The sequence below is a fragment of the Lepisosteus platostomus genome, chromosome 15 (genome assembly GCF_059453375.1).
Source record: "Lepisosteus platostomus isolate fLepPlt1 chromosome 15, fLepPlt1.hap1, whole genome shotgun sequence".
In the NCBI taxonomy this organism is placed as follows: Eukaryota; Metazoa; Chordata; class Actinopteri; order Semionotiformes; family Lepisosteidae; genus Lepisosteus; species Lepisosteus platostomus.
Window position 1 is genome coordinate 4,743,710 of NC_142625.1, and position 20,602 is coordinate 4,764,311.

The window sequence follows — 20,602 nt, forward strand, 5'->3', positions numbered from 1 at the left end:
ACAGTACAAACCGTTCCTCTTTTAACCAACAAATTCCTTACATTCCAGAATTCAAATTTAATTAAACTGATTAACAGCCACAACACAAAACTCTTGGTGTTTGCCCTGCCTCCTACCTTCATCCCATACAATACAACCGCCGGAAGCACACGAAAAGTAGGGGATAAACTAGCAAACAAGGTTTCACATTTGCTCCAGGTTAGCTGTGGAAAATTACAGTCCCAAAACACATGGCTGATCGACTCCACTGCCTGACACCCAGCTCTTAGACACTCCTGCTGCTTTGTTAGTTTGTGTTTGAACAAGACCTCTCGGACTGCCAGATGACCCCAGGCGGATAGGCAGTTCAAGTCCATTAGGTGGTGCCGTAGCCCTCTGGGCTGGACTCGCTGCCAGACCTAGTTGGGGACACCTCCTACGAGGCCGGCCTCTTCAACTTGGGTTGTTGCACTGTAGAGCCGTCTGTGGTTCAGCAGGATCTGATGGTCTTTGAGTTCAGGGTGTTGCTTCAGCCAGTGTGTCGCGTGTCGGTAATCTCATGGCAGGTCGTTTCCATGGGGCATCATGTTGGACCAACGGGCCAGGGCGCGCATGTGGCTTGATAGCCAGAATCTGACAAAATACTGAAAAGGGTGTGAGATTGGGGAATGCAGGGCTATACACAGGCCAGACGCATATATGCAATTTAGTTCGACGGGGAAGTTGGGAACTCCCCGTCTGCCTTCTTCCACCGGGCGATACATGTCATGCGCACATACTCGTATAACCCCCCACATAAACTTAAAGACTTCCCTTATATATTAAACCGCATGGGCATGAGGTACACAGAAGCCAGGTAGACCAGCACAGGCAAAAACACTACCTTCAGAATCAAAACTTTACCTACAAAGGACAGCTGCTTGTTTTTCCAGTATGTCAGCTGCAGCCGAGCTTTTTCAAGTCTCTGGGACCAATTGTACCGAGCGGCATCTTGCCCCGTAAATAACACCCCCAGGATCCTAAGAGGCCCTTCGCAGATGTCTAGTACATGTGCTAGTCCTAATTATTCTTTCCTTGACCCTAAAAGTTTGATCTGGCTTTTCCTTTTGTTTAGTTTTGCGCCTGACGCGAGGGAGAAGTTCTCAAAAACGTCTAGAGCTGTCTGCAAGCTAAGGTCAGAACTGAGGAATAAGGTGACGTCGTCAGCATATAACGCCACCTTAACTCTTTCTCCTCCACTCCAAGGTACCAGGATCCCGTCGATGATTGGTTCCTTCTGGACTGCCCGAGAGTAAGGCTCCATGTACAGTGCGAATAGTAATTGGGACAGGGGGCAGCCCTGACGCACTCCGGAATCTTGGTGGATCAGCCCTCCCAGGTGCCCATTTACTAGTACCCTCCTGCCTACTTGTGTATATAATATCTTTAACCAGCCCAGCATAACGGGGCTGAACCCCATCTTCACCATTATCCGCCAACCGAAAGTATGTGAAACATTATCGAAGGCATTTTCTAGGTCCAAGCTGGCTATTAGTAACGGGACGTTCCTGCTTTCGGACCACGAGATCACGTCCTGCACTAGTTGGAGGGTCCAGCTGGCACACCTACCTTGAACCCTGCACATTTGGTCCCAACCGATCACATGGGATAGAACCCCTTTCAAGCGGTTCAGTAACACCTTAGCAATCAGTTTGTAATCAACACACAACATTTGTAACGGCCTCCAGTTTTTAAGGTCTGTTGCAGACCCTTTTTTATACAACAGCGTGAGGAATCCCTCCCTCATTGAATCACACATAATCTTTCTGCGAAAGATTTCCTCCGTCACCTGTAGTAAGATTGGCCCTATGATGTCCCAAAACGTACGCTAAAATTCGGCTGGTAATCCATCTTTACCTGGAACCTTGCCAGCCTTCATGCCAATCAAGGCATCACCAAGTTCCTGAAAACTAACTGGGGCTCCAGATTTAACGGGAATCTTTGCTGTAATGTTACTAAGCAGCTTTGCCCCCATGGCTTTGTCCACTGGCTTTAGGGAGAAGAGAAGCTGGTAATGGTTCCTCACAGTTTCCAGCATCTCTTCTCTACCGGCTACAATTTTTCCTTCCGAGGTCTGTACACCAGTCATCACTCTGCGTTTCTGTCTTTGCCGTATTCGACGGAAGAAACTGGAACATGTTTCATGGGTTTGTATAAACTGCACGTGGGCTCTGAACAGATAGCTCTTTGCTTTCTGTTCATGATAAGCACGCAGCTCGGCTTTAGCTGCTGCAATAACTTCTGGGCTCACTGGAATGTCCTTATTACATTGAGGAAAATAAGTTATTTAGTTTTTCCAGTAACACCCTGCTTTTCTGCCGTTCGCGTTTGAGTCTTGCTTGACAATAAGCTCTAGACTCTTTCCTGATTTTCTTCTTTAGCTGTTCCCACCAGTCAATCAGGGGGGGTGCCTGATTCCTCTCCTTCCACCATTTTTGCAATTTAAACCTCATTAACCTAACGTATTCATCTTCTCTTAAGTTCTCCGTATTTAGTTTCCACACCCCACGCCTGAACTGACTCCTTAGATGTGGGAAATGGGCCTCCACTAGGGCATGGTCTGAGAAACCCACCAGCTTTACCACCACCTTCTCAACGGGTACATCCAGTGAGGCGAATATGTAGTCGAGACGTTTTACAGTACCTTGGGCGTTCCTCCACGTGGCCTCTGCTTTCTCCTTTTGGATCCGATAAGCGCAGTCGAAAAGGCCAAACTGTGCTAGGAGAAGGTTAAGTTGTCTTGCTCCTGGATCCTTCTTATCTTGAAGGTCCACATTAATGTCCCCCTCCTATGATAATCCACTTATTGGTCAGGCAAACAGGGTATAGATCTTTAAAAAAGTCTGCCCGTAAAGACGTCAATGCCGGGGCATACACACACACACACCGAAAACTATTCTCACCCAAACAAATATCTAGATACAATACTCTCCCGGGTACTACATTCACGCATCTTTCCACTATAAAATCGTGGTTACCTAATAGAATTCCAACTCCAGAGGAATGAATGCCTCCAATATTCCATCTAGAATCTCCTCTGTCCCACTCATGAGTAAACTGTGTAACATCTCTTTCATCTTTTAGGTGGACTTCCTGCACCATACAGATGTCGAAAACCATGGTTTTCAGGTAGGAAAAAAAGGCCGTCCTCTTTACTATATTCCTTAATCCCCGAATGTTTAACGTTAGTATTTTCAACATTGGGGATATTACAAAGACTCAGAGTACTGGCGCAACATTTGGCATTAGAACATTTGGCTTGACGCACTGACGCCTCTCTTTGTCCCTGTAAGGATAGGCTTTCTATTCTACCTCCCACCCGTTTGCAGCCAACTGTCACTCCCACCAGTGCCTTCACCCCACGCTGAAAGCTTGATGCCCGGATTGGATACTGCACGTTTCCGTTCTTCCAGGTGCAGAGCTCTAGAAACTGCACAGGACTTTCCAGAGTCTTCACCACCATGTTTGGGTGTCTTTGTACCCCAGTCTCATACATCTCTTTGAATTCGCCATTATCTGCTATCCATTCTTTAACCAAATCACCCAATAATATCTTCTTATAAGCAGCATCTGTCTGATTGCATCCCTTGTAATTTCCTCACCAGAATGTCTGCACTGCACCACAATCCCTACCCAAGATAGCATTTGTTCGTTACAGGTCTTAGGCCAGACTATTTTGTTAGCCTTTTCGTCCCATTTGCAGAACATCTTAAATTTCAGGGGTACCTCTGCGAATATGTGGACTCTCCGCAGGGCAATACGTGGTTGCATGCGTTCTTCTGGGCTTCTGCCGAAATTGGGGTCGTCTCTGTTTCTGGAATACAGGATCTGGGGGACATTTCCAGTTCTGACATGGGGGGGGTCTCCCGCAACACCTACCTCGCTCTCTGGTCCTAGTGGTGAAAACTCAGTCTAGGACAGCGGTTCTATGGCCATCACCTCAAAAAATTCCAGGGGGTCTTTGCCCGGTTTCTTCACCAAGGTGGGTGTTTGGCTTGCCGCCTTCCTTTTCCCACCTTTCTTGGCGAGGGTGGTATCCATGGCCATCGCTTCTTCCATGCTTTCTCCCCAGTTTATCACTTCTTTCTCCGCAGGGGGCAGATTTGATTCCTCCACTAACGTCCACAAGTGTTCCAGCGGGTTAAGCGTGGCTCCTCCGTCTTCCCCTTCTGCACCCACCGGATCCGAAGTTTCTGCTTGGCCATGGTGAACTTCTGTGAAGGTAAGTACTGTTGTAGTCTGTCTGTGGTTCGTCTCCTTGTGCCCCTGTTCCTCCTCCACAGATTCCATCTCCCATCTCCTCCCCGATGGTGTCCGGGGCCAGCGACACCGGTGTCAGTCTCTCTACTGGCACAGCTACAGTATCTTCTGCATGGCGAGCTAAGTTCGTATGTGCTGCAGACGTGCCGCCCGTAACGGCAGTGAAGCTCTTTGCTCTTTTCAGGCACGCCTTGTAGATGTGCCCAGAGACCCCGCACAGATTACATTTTGGCTTGGCTCTACACATCAAGGTACTGTGACCCACTTTGTCGCATGTTCGGCAAACCTCCGCTTCGCAGTCCGAAGCATAGTAGCCTTTCTGCCCACACCGTCTACATGCAAAGGGTTGATCTGGGTAGTACAGGTAACCTCCGATTGGAAAGGATGCAGGGGGGTGTAGGAGCCCATCCTCTGCATTGGAGTCTGCTCTGAAGCGTACCAGAAACTTTCTTTTCCTGTTTCGGACTTGCTTCCTATCCGTCACTTTTATTCTCGAATCTTGCACGTCAACAAATCTTTTAAGAAAGTTAACAATATCTTCTTCTGGTGTAAATGGGTTGAGCACATGTACCCATATGGGTCTCAACTCACGTGCAAACAGAGGCTCGAGAAGGAAGTTAACAAAGGGTTCTTCTTGCCTGCGAGTGGTCAATATGGACCACACTTTCACGCACTGATCCGAAGATGAAATTGACAAGTCAAAAATCTTTTTACCTGGGAAATCCTGGAGGCAGTAGGCATCTTCTGGTTGTAAAGGCAGATGCTTGAAAATGACGTCATCCTCAAAAGCGTCTCTCTTAGCAAATTCTTTTCCTGAAGCCTCCTCTCACAGCACAAATTGCACGGTGTGCCTTGGCTGTGCGGTCTTGATTGAAGTTGTCTCCATTCTGTGTAGTATGGCCAGAATCCTTTCCGCCACGAAGAAAAAATCGCCGTTGCTTTGAAAAAGCCGCGCCATCCACCCCTTCCCTCTTTCAGCTCAGAGCCCAAGCCGTGGTCAGGCCACGAAATCAGGATCTTTGCCAAAAGGCAGAGAAGCGATGCCCAACACCGGCCTTAGGCTGGCGTGCGGGCGTCCGGCTGGCGCACAGCGGCGCAGGCCGACGCCTCTGGAGCCCGGTACACACACGACTGCCGGACAGCCGGGCTCCGCTTGCTCCCCCTCTCTCCTGCTTGGCTGCCTGCCTTCCTGCCAGTCCCAGGCGGGGGCCCTGCCCTTTGATCTTCTGTCAACGGCCCGACAACGACTACAGCCGCAGGGGGCGCCAGCCGGCCGGCCTCCTTATTTTGAGGGAAAATGCCTGGCTGTCGAAAGGGGCCCACCTGCAAGGACGGACACAGGCACACAGGCACACAACCGTCCGCCCACCTCCCTGGAAAAAAGATGAAAAAAGTTTTTGGGAGGGAAAACGCACGGGAGCCGAAAAGGGGGCCGGCCTGCTTGCCGAGAAAGTCGAGACGCAGGAAAGTGCGCAGAGGGAGTACGGCGATGGCGACGGAGACAGGGAGGGGGAGAGAGAGACACAGAGACATACAGATGGACATGAGACGAGACCGGAGAAGAAGGAGCTCCAGTCCACCTCGCTTGCTTGCTGGCTGCCTGGCTAAGTCTGTCTTTTTACCGCTGAGAGAAGGTAGTGCACCATTCCCAGAGGCGCTGCAATACCGGGCCAATGCGTGGAGAGGACGGAGCAAGCTCCTGATCCAGCTCCCTGTTCCAAAAATCTGTTTAATATGTAGTCCCCCGATGGGGGACGTATCAGATATTAAACTGATAAGAACAGATTTTTTTTGTAAAAATAAAAACGCAACCAAAAAAAACACACTCACTCAGCCATTCTAACTAACCCATTAACACCAACACATTAACACCAACAAACCAAACTCTTCCACCTCTCTTTTGCTGCTGCAAAGCCCAACCTAAGCACCACCCACCTAACTCGTCTCGCTATATCTGCTTTCACCTTGGCAACCACGCACGAGGCCGGAACCTCCAGACCACGCTTAATTAGGTCATCACGAGCCTCCCACACATACAATTTCACTAGGCTCACTATGAGCCAGGTAATAAACTTCTGATCCCTTTTCCCAACCATCGATATACCCCGCATAATTAGATTAAAAGAAAGAGCAACATCCAGGCCTGCTCATGCAATTGTACTTTTGCACTGTGCCCACACTGCCTGAGCAAACCTGCACTCCCAGAACACGTGGCGAATTGTTTCCTCCTGGCTGCAACCCGTTCTCGGACACTGGTACTGCTTTGACAGCCCCCTAGCATACATAACCGATCTCACGAAAAGTCAATCCCACACACACAACCAATTTAAGTCCTTCAACATATTGTCCAGCCTGCCGGGCTGGTTCTGCGACCAGATCTTATTAGAGAAACCAATTGCTGCACTCTCCGTCTTCATCACCGTTTTGTACAGCAACCTATGGTTTAAAGACATCGTACCTCGGCGGGCTTCCAGGTGTGACTTGAGCCACTGTTCCGCGTGACGATAATGCAGGGGTAGCCGTTCCACTTTTGGAGTAGTGTTAGTCCATGTTGCCAGATGTCGCATTACTGTCAGAAACCATAGTTGAACAAAAAAATAACATACAGATGCAGCCATTCAAAGTGCGCGGCACAGACACGTACCGGAGGTAATTGGCTACGGCCTTGCAAAATACCGAGGTATGTTATTGGTTGACCGACAGGGGCACTCGTGGTGTGTTGGTCGGTCGTAGAAAGATTTAAATCTTTACTGTGCCCGTTTAAGTATTGAATATTTATAGGGAATTTTACCACTGAGGGGAAATCTTAGTAGCTGAGCATAAAAAGAATAGGAGCATACTGTAATGTGTGTGAAGGCCATAAACGATATTAATTTTGGAACATAAACATACAGTATATGGCTGGTCTCAGTACTTTAAAGAAAACATACACACCAGTATTCCATTTCTCCCTAAACATTTTAAGCATCGAAGCCTTTAACTAACGTGATACCGAAGTCAACAAGCATACTTTTAGAATTTGATTAAAAGGGAATATAATATGGAATCGCATATCTAAAGGAATTAATAACGATATAATTATATTCATGTACCGCAACACAAGAATTGTACACGCTGTATGATGTCTGTTGATAATGTTTGTAGGGCTTTTTCCAACACTCCTCATGTGACCTTGCCGGTGGCGCTGTGGGTTAGGTTCCTGACTCCCACATCACACATTGCGTGTTTGAATCCAGCTGGAGCCATGACTTTTTTTTTAACAAACATTTCTTTGAAAAAATAAAACGTTGCCCTGGTTCAGAGATTAAATAAAACTTCACTCGCACCAAACAAATTTATATTTCTAAATATCACAACATGATCGAATTTAACAATGAATAGTCACCTATGTGTTACAATATAAACATTTATATTGATTTAAATCACGTTTAAATCACCTTTATTTAAAACCCATTAATAAAGCTGATACCGTTTAGACTTTTAATTATTTAAAACTGTATTACAGCAGCACAATGCACAATGCAACGTAAATCGCTATCTTTGTCTTCTGCGTAATGTTTACCTCTCTGTCCAGCAAATTAACAATAGTAATAATAATGAACTTTATTGTATATGGTGCCTTTAAAGGTGGCTCCTCAAAACGCTTTACAGGATAAAAAACAATAACAATACTGTTAGACTGGGCAAACATTTTTTTTTTTTAAGAAATACAAAATGAGATATAATGTGTTCCAGCTTAGACATTAACGAAGAGCATAACACACGGGCGGCGTAGCGGTCGGCTCTGGCTTTCCCATCTATACCGATGCACTGCAAGTACAACCCCACTCTCTGCAGGAGTGCTGGCTGTGACTAATTAAACCGGTTTCACAGGTATTTTCAAAGTAGTAGGGGGCAAGTTTTCCAGTAAAGACACCTCCTCCCCTCCAAAACCCAGTAAGTACAGTACTTACTAGTTAAGAAAGCTAGGCTCCTCAATGAAATCGCTTTAACTTGCTAATGCATTGGTGTAACAGTCCTGGCGTGGCAAGCTTCTAATGTCTCCCGACTATGGCAAAAGGAACCCTTCTTTCATTGGAAGACAATGAACATATTCTAGCCCTAAATGAATTAATAGCAAACATGGTTTACATAAAATACATTTTTCCAAGAAAGTTTAGGCTTTGTCACTAATGAAACCACTAAATAAAGACATAAATATAGAAATCTTAAGAATTTTAAAATACATGACTTTGCTAAAATTTATTTTAAAATAAAAACAATTACAAATGCCAGCGGAGAGAGAGAGTGCTTACTTTGTCAGCACACAGACAAAAATACAGTGCTTTTATTCATTCTTAATCAGATGGTGAGAGTGAAAGGGGAGCGATAAGGTTGAAGGTGAGGAAAAAGAAGTGAAAGAGGGGGAAGCTTAATTGAATAGAACAGGGGAAGGATGTTGGTTTTGCATAAGGGGCGGGGCTATGGAAATGAGATCTATTTGGGAATGTGGAGTTACATGTTCTGGCTCTTTGTGAATTATCGTTGAGTATGGAGTGTTGATGTATTGATTTTGTGTAATGCTTTATGTTGAAAATTGAGGTGGATTTTGTTTATGATAAAGAGGATAAACTGGGATGGGAGGAGGGTTTGGTTTTGCATAAAGGGCAGGGTTATGATAATTGGAAGAATTTGAGAGAGTTTGTGGGCTGTTTTTGGTTTGTATTTCGAATAATTCGAAGATATTGAGATTTTTTGATATTTGGAGGACGGTTTTGCTTTAATGGTTTGATATATTTGATTTTGTATTGTGGTTGTTATCTATGTTTTTGGTTGGTATTATGTTTATATGGTTGTTTTTGTTGGTTGGTCGTTATTATGTTTATTCTGTCATTTTTGATTCTTGGATGTAGTAATCAAAAGAGAGAGAGAGTGAGCGCCTTCTTTTTACTTTTGTAGCCAAAGGGCCTTGCAGATCAGATTCCCTTCCCCCTACGGAAAGACAGACACATGTTTTCACAGTTTAGAAGTCACTATTCAGACGCAGGCGAGCAGCCCCTAGATAAAACATCAACTTTATTTAAACTCTACTGAAAGTATTAATGGTTTTTAATTACCGTACTCTTATGGAACATGCCACCAGCCATCTGCATTGAACGATTAAAAATAAAAACGATTACGATTGGCACTCCTGCAGCTTTTTCACGAAACCTCCTTTTTCACGAAACTTCCAACAGAGCTGTTCAACCGGTTTTTATCTGGCACCTCTTATGTCAGGTGTAAGTGATAAATATACAGTATTTAGCTGAAAAGCTGTACAACACAAGACATTTCATTACTCTAGGAGGTTTCGTAAAAAAGCACATTGTGCTGCTGTAATACAGTTTAAAATAATTAAAAGTCTAAACAGTATCATCTTATGTATGGGTTGTCATTTAAAAAAAGTCCAAAACCGCACTCAAAATGCAATTTAGTGCTTTCTGGCAAGAGTAGACACCCAAATTAATAATGTAACATGCTACTGTTTGTGCATGAACATAGTTACTGTATACTGTTATTTCTTTAGATACGCGATTCCATGTTTTTCAATCCCTGGCGGGACTGGGCGTCCATAAGAATCAAGTTATAGGTTTCATTGCGCTTTGACAGAAACCAAATTATATCGTTTTTAATTTCTTTAGATACGCGATTCCACATTATATTCCCTATTAATCAAATTCTAAAAGTATGCTTGTTGACTCCAGTATCGAGCGTATTTGCAGAAAAGCTTAAAACTACCACTTTTTATACACGTTATTTCACGTTGGTTAAAGACTTCGATGCTTAAAATGTTTAGGGAGAAATGGAATACTGGTGTGTATTTTTTCTTTAAAGTACCAAGACCAGCCATATACAGTTTACATACTGTATGTTTATGTTCCAAAACTAATATCGTTTATGGATTTCACACGTTATAGTAAAATTCCATATAAATATTCAATACTTAAATGGACACAGTAAAGACATTAAATATACATATACATACTGTATACAGTACAGTATACATGTTCCTAAATCAATCTCTTCTATGAGCATGTGAAAGGCATTGTGAATTGGAGATTCTCAAAAATTACTGTAATTTGCATGATTGGAAACAAATGCATGATTGGATCAACGGAATGCTGTGGTGTTCTACAAAGGTGAATGAAAAAAAGAATGTGGACCAGGGCAATACTTTGAGTTTACAGCTTGTCCAAGGTCATTCATTATACTGTAAATACTATTAGTAATATCTACGGTAAAGACTTTGATGGCGACAGCTCAAACATGAGAGGTTGAGCTTTATTAGCTCCACCTTGTGGAAATTCAGGATACTATTATTTTATTTGCGGTAAAATGCGGTTTCATGGGGCGCTATGCGAGAATATACGGTATTAACACCGTAACTTGCGGTATACTGCGTCAAGCGCACTGGAAAATAATGTGGTATCGCCCGCTTGTTTGGAATGGCTGCATCTGTAGGTGCGGTGGATTACTGGACAAAACTATACACAGATGTGACACAAAAACACAATCCAGCTGAAGAAATACAGGGACATTCGGGACTCCTCTGCCTCCCTCTGGCCAGGACATGTTCACTCTCTTTATTCTTTTATGAAGTGGAAGATCATCCTAGTTACTTCTCTTCTTTTCCTCACAGGCAGAGGAAAAACGGCCGCCAGATACAAGAACAATGGCAGAACGTCAACCTTCAAAACCAGAACCTTACCTATGTAGGTAAGTGCTCAACTATGCCACATCCCCATCTTGTGGTTAACTTTCAGCAATCTGTCTTCCCAGTTCAATTTTGCAGAATCCGTGGTGTGAAAGAGGATTCTCAAAATCTTCACCAGGCCAGACACCACTGCAAGACCCCCTGTCCATTCTGGCCTGTACCTCCATACTCCGAAAAAGTTTACCGTGCTCTTTGCTTCATTTAATTGAGCTCCAGTCCCCACAGAGAAATCCCTGATAATACCCAACACCCTTTCCAAGCTTTCTTCTGTGCCAAGGAACAGAGTGACATCATCAGCATACGCTGCTACCTTTTGCCTCCTTCCCGCTGCTGCCAGGGACCATTATCGCCTTCACTGCCGGATCCTCCCTCAGATGATCGAGGAGGAGCTCTAAATAGACAACATACAGATGCAGCCATTCAAAGTGCGCGGTACAGACACGTACCGCAGGTAATTGGCTGCGGTATCGCGTATCATGACGCAAGATGAATTTGATTAATAGGGAATATAATATGGAATCGCGTATCTAAAGAATTTAATAACGGTATGATTATATTCGTGTACTGCGACAGGGCTGTGTAGGGCTGTTTCGCCTCCCTGTTCATATGAGTTGTCTTGTAGCCTACTGGTCTAGGTGCGTGACTAACAACGCACAGGTTGTGTGTTCAAATCCAGCTGATGCTGGAGTTTTCTTTTAACAAACATTTCTTCGAAAAAATAGAATAGCGATATTATGGACAATCAATTGACTTTTATATTTCAAAATATCGCAACATGATCGATTCTAAGTCATTTTTGATAACAATGAATAGTCACCTTCTTCCCTTCTGACAGCGGTTCCTGCTTCTATTGTGTGTGTGTGCAACAGAGTAAATTTTTATAGAGAAATGGAGGCTGGACAGTATGCGTTACAATATAAACATTTATAATGATTTAAATCGTGTTCTGATTTAAATCGCAAACGCGTGTTTAATTATGTGTTTTTTAATCTTAATCAGGCTAATGCATTTCTACATTTTCTGTATGAACCAGCTTAGAGGTTCATACAGAAAGACAGCTTGTGTTTAAATTGAGTGTAAGGTAATTTATGCTTCTAAAGTCATGGTCAGCATTTATTATTGTACTGTGCTGTAAACTTTTTCTGTGCCTAGTCACATTATTTTATAGCATTTTTATTGCGTTATTAAATCTGGTGGCGCTGTGTGTTAGTTTTCTGACTCCCATGTCACATGGTCTGTGATTGAATCCCATGGAACTATGACTTTTTTTAACAAACATTTCTTTGAAAAAATGAAACGTTTCCCTTGGTCAGAGATTAAATAAATCCTCACTCGCACCAAACAAATTTATATTTCTAAATATCACGACATGATCGAATTTAAGTCTTTTTAATAACAATGAATAGTCATCTATGCGTTACAAAATATAAATTTATATTGATTTGAATCGCGTTTTGATTTAAATCGTAAACGCGTGTTTAAATATATGTGTTTAAAGGCGATATACTGTATAAAAGCACTGATTCCTATGGAGTGTGTTCCGCCGGGGATTCAAAAAATTTATTTTAAATAAGCTGATAAAGCTTAGACTAACTGTATTCTAGCCTGTTTTACAACAGAACATTGGACAATGCAACGTAAATTGCAAAAATGCACTTGGAATCTGTCCAAGCCCTCCTACAAAAATTATTTAAACTGCGACACTGATCATTCATCTCTAAATAAACTTTATTTTATATAGCGTTTTAAGCGAATAGGTAATTAGATTGCTCATAAACCTAATCGCTTTTTCTACATAAACACAGCGTGATTGCTCTCTGAAAATGCTTTTCCTTTATATTTCCAGTAGGCTCAGATATCAACTATAGATCGTATTATTATAAACTTTCTTGGAAAAATGTATTTTATGTAAACCATGTTTGCTATTAATTCATTTAGGGCTAAAATATGTTCATTGTCTTCCAATCGAGTCGAGTTGACATTGGAAGCTTGCCACACCCGGACTGTTAAACCAACGCATTAGCACGTCAAAGCCCATTGAGGGTATTGAGCCAGTATTGGCTTTAGTATTCCCCCCGCTCTCCCCTCAATTCAATTAAATTCAAGGTGTTTTATTTGCATGACAGATGGGTACAAGCAGTGTTGGGTATGTATATTGTAACGCTTACGGCTGACAGGCACTGTGTAAGAGCCGGTGTACCAGAGCAGCGCACCGAGGGAGCGTCTGCATTTATAACTTTCCGCAAAACATAAAATACATTTTCCCAAGAAAGTTTAGCCTTTGTCACTAATGAAACCACTAAAAAAAGACATAAATATAGAAATCTTAAGATTTGTTTTATTTAATGTTGGTAGCAGGATGAACTGTCAGGTTGAGCTAAGTGTATATTTTGTCGCAGAGTTGCTATAAGATGTTAACAGTGAAAAGGGTATTTAGAAATGAGTTATTTCAAGATGAAAATTTTCAGAATAATTGCAAATCTAGCAGGATAGAGAAAGCACAGAAAACTGGCAGTTAGATTGATCAGATTAGTATGAAAAGTCATTTAGCAAAGGGAATGAGAAGAGTGACAAACTAGTATACTTCAGATCTTTTTTTCTGAACCAGGGAAAATCTGATCATGTTTCCCTATAACAATAATAAAAAACTTTATTTGATATATCACCATTATATCACCATTATATCAAAAGGTGGCATCTCAAAGCAATACAGTAGATGTAAAAACAGATAAAAGGACCACAGATTACAAAGTAAATGCATATAAGAAAGACAAGCAATTAGAGGTGCTACCAAAATTAGAAAATGAAGCAGATACAGACACTAAGTCTTCTGAAAAGAAAGGTTCTGAGGTTAGATTTAAACTGGCCCTGGTGTGTGTGTGTTTGTGTCTGTCTGTCCTGTGATGGACTGGCACTATGTCCAGGGTGTATTCTGCCTTGTGTCCGTCGCTTACTGGGATAGGCTCCAAATCCTCTGTACTGGATAAAGAGATTAGAAATGGATGGAAGTAAAGGCACTGTGTGGATGGAACTATACACAGTGTTAGAAACCCACTATGAAATGGCAGCATCTCACTGAGAATAAAACATTTTATAGTGCTGGCTTAAGGAAACAGCCTTTCCACCTCTCTTGCACATCAGTATCCATACCTAGTTATTTAAACAAATTGCCTCTAATTATAAACATCTTAATATGCTGGCTCTGTGGATCCGCATCAGCTATGTTTGCCCATTCCTTCAATTCATGTGCATCCAACACACAGTTCAACGCTAGCAACTACACAAAATCTAAAATATGAGCTCTACTTGCCACTTACAATACCAACAGTACCAGCTAACTTTAGTAGTGACATTTTCATGGATCTTTTTAACAATAAAATTTACAACATCAGACTTCAGACACAATTAAACAGGCCTCAAAAAAGTCTGGTACAAACATTTTCAGCATGGAATAAACCTTTACCTTAATGGTATAAACCTTATATGGATTCATGTTCTCAATAAGATTTGGTGCTCAGTAACATGACTTAAAAAATGACAGAAGACATACGTATCATGCTTATCCTTCTATTTTTCATAATCGTAAACTCCTTAAGGCAGTTACATTTTCTCTGTTCTGACCTGGAGTTACAGAGAAATTTAAATTCTAATAAGAGATTTGTAATGAGGAAAGTCACACCAATCACTCATACAGTACCAGGATTTGCAATTACAATACAAATACTTTCTTTCTGTATGTGTTTATTTTGCAGTTTGAGTCTATGGCATTCCTTTGGGGGTCTATACTCCAAAGCATGACTTTTTTATGGGAACATGACATTTTTTTAAAGTCTTTTAATGCAAGCTTCATATAAACCCTTAGCAGTGGTTACTGTCTGGAGCAGGTACTTGAATGGCACAGATTCATTGAAATGATTCAATTTCTTTTGAAAATATTTGGGATAATACATATTCCAGAAATCACAGCCGTTGAATTATCCAGAAATTAATTTCTCTCAGGGTGTATCTAACCCCTCATGGATGGCATTGTTTGAAATGAGTTTGTAGTTCCCCATTTGCCTCTATTATGAGATGCTGTGGACACTATTTTATACATTTTAGGAGTGTCCATAGGAAGGTATGTTCTAGAAAGAGTGTACTTCTGTTTTGCCATTATTTTTAATAGGGACGTTACATGTTTACACTTGGTGCTCCTACTAGAGGAGAGGATATGATTAATCTAGGCTTATCACAGAAACTGAAACACATCTGGTTCGTGAGTCTACTGTGGGTAAAATGTTACTGGTACCGCATGTTGTAAAGCTCGGTATTTTCTCTCTTGGCCTGACTTTTTTTAATGTCTGAGTGTTAGAATCCATGTTGTTGCTGGTAAGGGAACAGTAGGTGCTGTGATTGACACAGTCAAAGCCTTGTACGGAGATACCATTGTAGCTGTTTGACAGTATTTTAGATGCCCTTAGTTAAAAGCATGGGAGGAAGTACTGCCAAGGGGAGGGGGGGGAGCAAGGATTTTTTCTTTGAGTTTGTGAGGTTATTTTTTGTTATATTGTGTTTCAGAAAGCAAGAAAATAAAATTTACTGTATGATAAAAAGAGAAAGAGCTGGAGTAGATCCTCAGATCAGTTTGCTACCAGCAATCAAACAAAAAAAATGGAATGAATTGTCTGCTCCTGATTGGAACCTTTCTTACTGTCTTATAATTTATCAGGCTACCTTTTAATTTCCACTGAGAGAAGGAAGTCACTTGTCATGCTGCTATTTTATTCTTCATTGCACAATATGCTCTAAGTTAGCAAATGAAACATGAACACTTATTGAAATAAATCAAGAATACGATTAACATGAATGTATAAACATCCAAACTATACTTTATCACATTTAATTATTGTTTACATCACCCGTTGGTACCCAACGCAGAAACACAGCCACTAACTAGCAAAGAGAGGACATTAGCTAGCCAATATGATAAAGAAATAAATAATTATTTTGTTTATTTCTTTTGCACATTTATTTGAACATTTCCATCGATTGTACAAGCACTTGGAAACTGTCCAATCCCTAGTTCATCAAGCATTTACCGGTCTGGCGCCGGTCTGTGTCTTCTAGGATATAATGCCAGCGAACTCTTGTTTTTATGTCCACTATAACTACGCTGGGCAAATGTTCTGAGGTCAAATTCTTCCAGCACGGGGGTACCTTTAAAGCGGAGACGACGGCACCGACATTTTTTGGTGCGCCTTCTCTTTAAAGCCCTGGCCAAATATGAAGACAGTACGTACAGTTATAAATCAAACGGAATTAAAAACTACACATCCCAGTAACCATGGTGGTGCTTGTGATCATTGCGTTTAACCAACGAAACAGGGCGAAAAATCAGTCACATGACTTTGGGGCAGAGTTTCGAAAGCTTAACCTATCAGCAACAAAGCGAAATTTACACGATAGGCTACCTCAAACTGTCAGTTACACGACTGTGTATGTCGCTTAAGCCACTCCTATTTGGCATTTTAGTTATGGAGGCGAGAAGACGCCCCCCCCCTCTCTGGGTGTCTGATTTGCCGCCATCTTTAACTGTTCGGTGTCCGAATCGGAGTAGCTACGCGTACGAAATAAAGTTAATCCCAACTACAAAACATATATTTTTGTGGAAAGAGGGCGCAAAACATCAGTATTTACTGCTATTAATTACTGTACGATTTATAGTTGAAATCTGAGCCTAGATATAAAGTTAGATATAAAGTTAAAATCTCGACAAAGCAATGTAGGAAATACAGAGAAAATAAATCCTTTCTGACATCTAAAATCAGTTTCGACCAAGGTCTCTAAAACGAACAAGAAAAAGAGGATTTTCGGAGGGCAATTACGCTGTGTTTATATAGAATAAGTGATTTATGAGCAATCTAATTCTTGTTCGTTTAAAACAGTGAAATGTCAGCTGCAAAAGATCGCACCAGAAACAGCACTCTCTCTGCCTGTCATAGACGTTCAGGAAAGGCTGAATGAAGTCATGTCAAGTACAATAATTCGGTGATCAATAATAACAGTTGTAGGACAGTATATAAGGAGGATAAAGGATTTTGAAGTTGACTCGAAATCTGATAGGTAACCAGTGCAAGGACTTGAAAACAGGTGTAATGCATCCCTGATAGGATTCTTGCTGTCATATTCTGAACATATTGAAGATTGCTCAGTGTGGATTTAATTTCCCCAGTGAACAGGATGTGCATTTATTAATTCTAGAAAAAAAGCCTTTCTTGATTTCTCTAGTTCTTAGTTTCTCTAGTTCCCTTTAAAATAAACTATTATTCCACAATGCAGAGTATTACATGGCCAGTATTTACACATGATATTTGTGATTTAAAGAAATTAACACAAGCAGCTTTTGGAGATTTAAGTGTTGGCTGAGTTATTGCAGGATAAAAGACTAGAGATGTTGGCAAGAAGAAGATAATTTGGGGAAAGCTGAGGAATACACTTATAACAAGAACACTTCCTAATGGGGTTAGGCATACTTTTGATGAAGATGATGAAGTTAACAGACTATATGTTTACATAGATACTGAAATGAGGATTGTATTTTAGATTATGTGTAGTTGCTGGCATTGAACTGTGTGTTGGATGCACATGAATTGAAGGAATGGGCAAACATAGCTGATGCGGATCCACAGAGCCAGCATATTAAGATGTTTATAATTAGAGGTAATTTGTTTAAATAACTAGGTATGGATACTGATGTGCAAGAGAGGTGAAAAGGCCAGCACAATAAAATATTTTATTCTCAGTGAGATGCTGCCATTTCATAGTGGGTTTCTAACACTGTGTATAGTTCCATCCACACAGTGCCTTTACTTCCATTTCTAATCTCTTTATCCAGTACAGAGGATTTGGAGCCTATCCCAGTAAGCAACGGACACAAGGCAGAATACACCCTGGACATAGCGCCAGTCCATCACAGGACAGACAGACACAAACACACACACACCAGGGCCAGTTTTCCCATAAACCAATTAACTTACCAGTATGTTTTGGAGTGCGAGAGGGAGTCATATCACACATATGGAGAAAAACCATGTAACCCAGAGAGAACATGTAAACCCCACACACACAGTGTGCCACAGGATGGCAGGAATTGAACCTAGGACCCCAGTGCTGCAAGATAGCAATGCTAACCACTTCGCCACCATTATAAATGGATGGATATCTTAGTTATCTTTCTAGTTCACAGGTTTGCATGCATAATTTAATTTTGAAAGCCACTGAGACATCAGGTACTACTGTTGTATTTATGAAAAAGAAACAAAACAAAAAACATACTAACAACTGTGCCATCCTACTCCTTAGTTAATACATTTTATTATTCATAAACAGTTAACATTGTTAGCAAAATATTTTGAATTATATTTAACCCTATTTTTTCTTTAGTTTTGTATTTAACTTATTATATGATAGTCAGACTTAATGTATATTTGAACAATGAAAATATATTTTTACAAGATTTTACATTAAGCACTTAAAATTAATATGGTTAATAATAGTAAACTGTAACATGCTGTAACAAGACCGGTTAAACTGCGAAGAAAATGCTTTCAGAGAAAATGTTTCAGGTGTGAAGAACATAGATCTCCAATGCAATTTCAACCAAACCTGTTCCCACACACCCTGCCCCCACTACCATTAGAATATACACAAAGCACTGAAATCTTTCGAGCTAATGATCAGGTGACCCAAGAGAGAGCGAGAGAAACACCAAGGGGTGCGGAACCAGGGAACTATTTACATGGAAAACGGGCGATCTCCCCAGACTGTCCGCCCGTTTCACTGTTACCTGGATACCTCTTTATTTAGAACTCACTAACACTGATTTTTAGTTTAGAAGGATTCAAGTAGGACTTTAGATGAAAGGCTTGATTAAGAAAACCTTAATCAAGCCCAAATCATAATTGAACCCATTCAGAGCCTACATTACATTTTAGCGTTTCATTCTGAGCTGAAGACCCTCACACCTGAAGAAGGGGGAGGTGTCTTTCACTGGAAATCTCGCCTGCTTCTAATTTACGAGTACAACCCCCTCTCTGCTGGAGTGCTGGCTGTGACGAATTAAACCGGTTTCACAGGTTTCAATCACAGACCATGTGACATGGGAGTCCGGAAACTAACACACAGCGCCACCGGATTTAATAACGCAATAAAAACGCTATAAAATAATGTGACTAGGCACAGAAAAAGTTTACAGCACAGTACAATAATAAATGCTATGGAAGCCCGTTTCCGCCAGGGAGTAAAAAAAAACGCGCTATGGTATCTCAGAATTCCGACTTAGCAACTCAGAATTGCGACTTAGCAACTCAGAATTGCGACTTAGCAACTCAGAATTGCGACTTAATATCTCACATTTGCGACTTCGAAATAGCCATATTTCATTGTCTGTCCTTTTGTTATTGTAACGGATTCGGGTTCTAGGGCTTGTGCCCTCGCCGCTCCCACCCTAGTTCGTGCCTCGCTGCACTGGCTCGAACCTGAGTCTTGCCAGCTGAGCTAAAGAAGACCTTCTTTTTTAAGTAAAAAAGGACATACAATGGAAATACGTAAAAAGTATGTTTCAGCTTTTATTGTGAATTCTTCTGGATGTGAAGTGCCTATTTCTTTATCTTATTTCAGATTCTGTCTACGTAAATAAAAACTATTTTTAGAAAGCCCACTGTGCACTATTCCATCCGGGTACTATGGAAGCCTCACTGGCGGAAATGGGATTCTATAAAAATTAGTGTAATTAATTTGATTTTTATCAGGGCACTGTACAGGACAAGTCTTCAGGTTTATAGATCCTATGATCCTGTATGATTCATGAAAATAGTGTAACGGAACGGCCGACATACAGGTTGTATGATCTGGTTGCAGTACAGCACCCTCCCCTGCGCATAACAGGGATGCTGGCCGCCGGGGTTAAAGAAAGTGTTCTTAAAGAAAGTGAGCCAGTGCAGCGAGGCACGAACTAGGGTGGGAGCGGCAAGGGCACAAGCCCTAGAACCCGAATCCATTACTATAACAAAATGACAGACAATGAAATATGGCTATTTCGAAGTCGCAAATGTGAGATATGAAGTCGGAATTCTGAGTTGCTAAGTCGCAATTCTGACTTGCTAAGTCGCAATTCTGAGATACCATAGCGCGTTTTTTTTTTACTCCCTGGCGGAAACGGGCTTCCATAAAATGCTGACCATGACTTTAGAAGCATAAATTACCTTACACTCAATTTAAGCACAAGCTGTCTTTCTGTATGAACCTCTAAGCTGGTTCATACAGAAATGTAGAAATGCATTAGCCTGATTATGATTAAAAAACACATAATTAAACACGCGTTTGCGATTTAAATCAGAACACGATTTAAATCAATATAAATGTTTATATTGTAACGCATACTGTCCAGCCTCCATTTCTCTATAAAAATTTACTCTATTGCACACACACACACACACAATAGAAGCAGGAACCGCTGTCAGAAGGGAAGAAGGTGACTATTCATTGTTACAAAAATGACTTAGAATCGATCGTGTTGTGATATTTTGAAATATAAAAGTCAATTGATTGTCC

The 20,602-nt window shown here is 41.4% G+C and overlaps 2 long non-coding RNA genes and 1 pseudogene across 2 annotated transcripts in view; 1 reads left to right on the forward strand and 2 right to left on the reverse strand.

Moving 5' to 3' along the window:
• LOC148647726 (uncharacterized) overlaps positions 1–20,602 on the reverse strand; it is a 188,666-nt gene that overhangs the window by 105,816 nt on the left and 62,248 nt on the right. The window lies entirely within an intron of this gene.
• The window catches only part of LOC148647728 (uncharacterized), a 492,485-nt gene that overhangs the window by 66,574 nt on the left and 405,309 nt on the right, over positions 1–20,602 (forward strand). The window lies entirely within an intron of this gene.
• Positions 5,911–6,090, reverse strand: LOC148647732 (U2 spliceosomal RNA; annotated as a pseudogene).